This window comes from Mytilus trossulus, chromosome 13, assembly GCF_036588685.1.
Source record: "Mytilus trossulus isolate FHL-02 chromosome 13, PNRI_Mtr1.1.1.hap1, whole genome shotgun sequence".
NCBI lineage: Eukaryota > Metazoa > Mollusca > Bivalvia > Mytilida > Mytilidae > Mytilus > Mytilus trossulus.
In genome coordinates, this window is record NC_086385.1 from 63,099,899 (window position 1) to 63,104,898 (window position 5,000).

Sequence of the window (5,000 nt, forward strand, 5' to 3'; positions counted from 1 at the left end):
TGAAATGTTCATCGGGAAGCCGTACGTTAGACGCAGGCAGGCTATTGCGGGTCTCTCGACCATCGAGGCCGTCTAACTGTACCCTCGGTAAAAAAAAATTTACAAGGCTGAAATGTTCATCGGGAAGCCGTACGTTAGACGCAGGCAAGCTACTGCGGGTCTCTCGACCATCGAGGCCGTCTGACTGTACCCTCGGTAAAAAAAAATTTACAAGGCTGAAATGTTCATCGGGAAGCCGCACGATAGACGCAGGCAGGCTACCGTGGGTCTCTCGACACATCGAGGCCGTCAAACTATACCCTCGGTAAAAAAATTTTAGAAGGGTGAAATTTTCATCGGGAAGCCGCACGTTAGACGCAGGCAGGCTACCGCGGGTCTCTCGACCATCGAAGCCGTCTAACTGTACCCGCGGTAAAAAAAATTTTACAAGGCTGAAATGTTCATCGGGAAGCCGTACGTTAGACGCAGGCAGGCTACTGCGGGTCTCTCGACCATCGAGGCCGTCTAACTGTACCCTCGGTAAAAAAAAATTTACAAGGCTGAAATGTTCATCGGGAAGCCGTACGTTAGACGCAGGCAGGCTATTGCGGGTCTCTCGACCATCGAGGCCGTCTAACTGTACCCTCGGTAAAAAAAAATTTACAAGGCTGAAATGTTCATCGGGAAGCCGCACGATAGACGCAGGCAGGCTACCGTGGGTCTCTCGACACATCGAGGCCGTCAAACTATACCCTCGGTAAAAAAATTTTAGAAGGGTGAAATTTTCATCGGGAAGCCGCACGTTAGACGCAGGCAGGCTACCGCGGGTCTCTCGACCATCGAAGCCGTCTAACTGTACCCGCGGTAAAAAAAATTTTACAAGGCTGAAATGTTCATCGGGAAGCCGTACGTTAGACGCAGGCAGGCTACTGCGGGTCTCTCGACCATCGAGGCCGTCTAACTGTACCCTCGGTAAAAAAAAATTTACAAGGCTGAAATGTTCATCGGGAAGCCGTACGTTAGACGCAGGCAGGCTATTGCGGGTCTCTCGACCATCGAGGCCGTCTAACTGTACCCTCGGTAAAAAAAAATTTACAAGGCTGAAATGTTCATCGGGAAGCCGCACGTAAGATGCGGACAGGCTACCGCGGGTCTCTCGACCATCGAGGCCTTCAAACTATACCCTCGGTAAAAAATTTTTACAAGGGTGAAATTTTCATCGGGAAGCCGCACGATAGACGCAGGCAGGCTACCGCGGGTCTCTCGACCATCGAGGCCGTCTAACTGTACCCTCGGTAAAAAAAAATTTACAAGGCTGAAATGTTCATCGGGAAGCCGCACGATAGACGCAGGCAGGCTACCGTGGGTCTCTCGACACATCGAGGCCGTCAAACTATACCCTCGGTAAAAAAAATTTAGAAGGGTGACATGTTCATCGGGAAGCCGCACGTTAGACGAGGCAGGCTACCGCGGGTCTCTCGACACATCGAGGCCGTCTAACTATACCCTCGGTAAAAAAATTTACAAGGCTGAAATGTTCATCGGGAAGCCGTACGTTAGACGCAGGCAGGCTCCTGCGGGTCTCTCGACCATCGAGGCCGTCTAACTGTACCCTCGGTAAAAAAAATTTTACAAGGCTGAAATGTTCATCGGGAAGCCGCACGTAAGATGCGGACAGGCTACCGTGGGTCTCTCGACACATCGAGGCCGTCAAACTATACCCTCGGTAAAAAATTTTTTAGAAGGGTGAAATTTTCATCGGGAAGCCGCACGTTAGACGCAGGCGAGCTACCGCGGGTCTCTCGACCATCCAGGCCGGCAAACAATACCCTCGGTAAATATTTTTTACGTGGGTGAAATTTTCATCGGGATGTCGCACGTGAGACGCGGACAGGTTACCGCGGGTCTCTCGACCATCGGCGGCCGGCCAAAGCCATAGCCTAGTCAAAAAGTGTTACAGGTTGACAATTTTTCATCGGGAAGCCGCACGTAAGAATAGTACAGCAGGTCTCTCGATGAAACGATCACATTTCATGTAACGTAACGTAACGAAGGCAGGCAGGCATCGTACACCCTAACCCTAAGCCGCCTCTTGACGATGCCCGTCCCTAACCCTAACCCTAACCCTAACCCTAACCCTAACCCTAACCCTAACCCTAACCCTAACCCTAACCCTAACCCTAACCCTAACCCTAACCCTAACCCTAACCCTAACCCTAACCCTAACCCAACCACCTAACCCTAAATTAACCCTAACCCTAACCCTAACCCTAACCCTAAATTAACCCTAACCCTAACCCTAACCCTAAATTAACCCTAACCCTAAATTAACCCTAACCCTAACCCTAACCCTAAATTAACCCTAACCCTAAATTAACCCTAACCCTAACCCTAACCCTAACCCTAACCCTAACCCTAACCCTAAAGCCTGTTACTTAGGCCGTGTCAGGACCCAGGCTGGCATTATTCCTCGATACGTGTAGGTACGTGGTCGGCCTGTCTGGTAGCGGGCGATCACGGGTCTCTACCGCAGGTAAAGGTATGTGGTCGGCCTTTTGCGGGCTACCGCGGGTTAAAGTCTACGTAGGCACGTGAAGACCCGCATAAGCCCGTGGTAGCCCGCTATCAGGCCGTCCACGTACACTTATACCCGCGCTAGCCCGCTGTCAGGTCGACCACGTCCCTTCTTACCCACGGTAGCTGGCTACCGAGGCCGTCGACGTTCCCTTACCTGCGATAGCCCGCTATCAGGTCGACCACGTCCCCTCCTTACCCGCGGTAGCTGGCTACCGAGGCCGTCGACGTTCCTTTGCCTGCGATGGCCCGCTATCGGGTCGACCACGTCCCCTCCTTACCCGCGGTAGCTGGCTACCGAGGCCGTCGACGTTCCTTTGCCTGCGATGGCCCGCTATCGGGTCGACCACGTCCCCTCCTTACCCGCGGTAGCTGGCTACCGAGGCCGTCGACGTTCCTTTGCCTGCGATGGCCCGCTATCGGGTCGACCACGTCCCCTCCTTACCCGCGGTAGCTGGCTACCGAGGCCGTCGACGTTCCTTTGCCTGCGATGGCCCGCTATCGGGTCGACCACGTCCCCTCCTTACCCGCGGTAGCTGGCTACCGAGGCCGTCGACGTTCCTTTACCTGCGATAGCCCGCTATCGGGTCGACCACGTCCCTTCTTACCCGCGGTAGCTCGCTACCGAGGCCGTCGACGTACCTTTACCTGCGGTAGCCCGCTATCGGGTCGACCACGTCCCTTCTTACGGTAGCCCGCTAGCACGGCCGTCCACGTCCCTTTACCCGCGGTAGCTCGCTATCGGGTCGACCACGTACGATGATACCCGCGGTAGCCCGCTAGCACGGCCGTCCACGTCCCTTTACCCGCGGTAGCTCGCTATCGGGTCGACCACGTACGATGATACCCGCGGTAGCCCGCTAGCACGGCCGTCCACGTCCCTTTACCCGCGGTAGCCCGCTATCGGGTCGACCACGTACGATGATACCCGCGGTAGCCCGCTAGCACGGCCGTCCACGTCCCTTTACCCGCGGTAGCTCGCTATCGGGTCGACCACGTACGATGATACCCGCGGTAGCCCGCTAGCACGGCCGTCCACGTCCCTTTACCCGCGGTAGCCCGCTATCGGGTCGACCACGTACGATGATACCCGCGGTAGCCCGCTAGCACGGCCGTCCACGTCCCTTTACCCGCGGTAGCTCGCTATCGGGTCGACCACGTACGATGATACCCGCGGTAGCCCGCTAGCACGGCCGTCCACGTCCCTTTACCCGCGGTAGCCCGCTATCGGGTCGACCACGTACACTGATACCCGCGGTACCTTCTCAGCCGCGGGTAAGCCCGCTGAAAAAAGATTTTTTTTTCCCCATTGCATGCGGTAGCACCGCTATCAGGTCGACCACGTCCCTTCTCAGCCGCGGGTAAGCCCGATGAAAAAAAAAAAAAATTTTCCCATCGCATGCGGTAGCCCCGCTATCGAGGACGACCACGTCCCTTCACAGCCGCGGGTAAGCCCGATGAAAATTTTTTTTTTTTTTTTTTTTTTTTTTTTTCCCATCGCATGCGGTAGCCCCGCTATCGAGGTCGACCACGTCCCTTCTCAGCCGCGGGTAAGCCCGATGAAAATTTTTTTTTTTTTTTTTTTTTTTTTTTTTCCCATCGCATGCGGTAGCCCCGCTATCGAGGTCGACCACGTCCCTTCTCAGCCGCGGGTAAGCCCGATGAAAATTTTTTTTTTTTTTTTTTTTTTTTTTTCCCATCGCATGCGGTAGCCCCGCTATCGAGGTCGACCACGTACCTTCTCAGCCGCGGGTAAGCCCGATGAAAAATTTTTTTTTTTTTTTTTTTTTTTTTTTCCCATCGCATGCGGTAGCCCCGCTATCGAGGTCGACCACGTCCCTTCTCAGCCGCGGGTAAGCCCGATGAAAAAAAAAAAAAAAAAAAAAAAAAAAAAAATTTCCCATCGCATGCGGTAGCCCCGCTATCGAGGACGACCACGTCCCTTCTCAGCCGCGGGTAAGCCCGATGAAAATTTTTTTTTTTTTTTTTTTTTTTTTTTCCCATCGCATGCGGTAGCCCCGCTATCGAGGTCGACCACGTACCTTCTCAGCCGCGGGTAAGCCCGATGAAAAAAAAAAAAAAAAAAAAAAAAAAAAAAATTTCCCATCGCATGCGGTAGCCCCGCTATCGAGGACGACCACGTCCCTTCTCAGCCGCGGGTAAGCCCGATGAAAATTTTTTTTTTTTTTTTTTTTTTTTTTTTCCCATCGCATGCGGTAGCCCCGCTATCGAGGTCGACCACGTACCTTCTCAGCCGCGGGTAAGCCCGATGAAAAAAAAAAAAAAAAAAAAAAAAAAAAAAAAAAAAAAAATTTCCCATCGCATGCGGTAGCACCGCTATCAGGTCGACCACGTACCTTCTCAGCCGCGGGTAAGCCCGATGAAATTTTTTTTTTTTTTTTTTTTTTCAAATGTCGAAAATTCCTTCCGGGGCCAGAACGGCACAC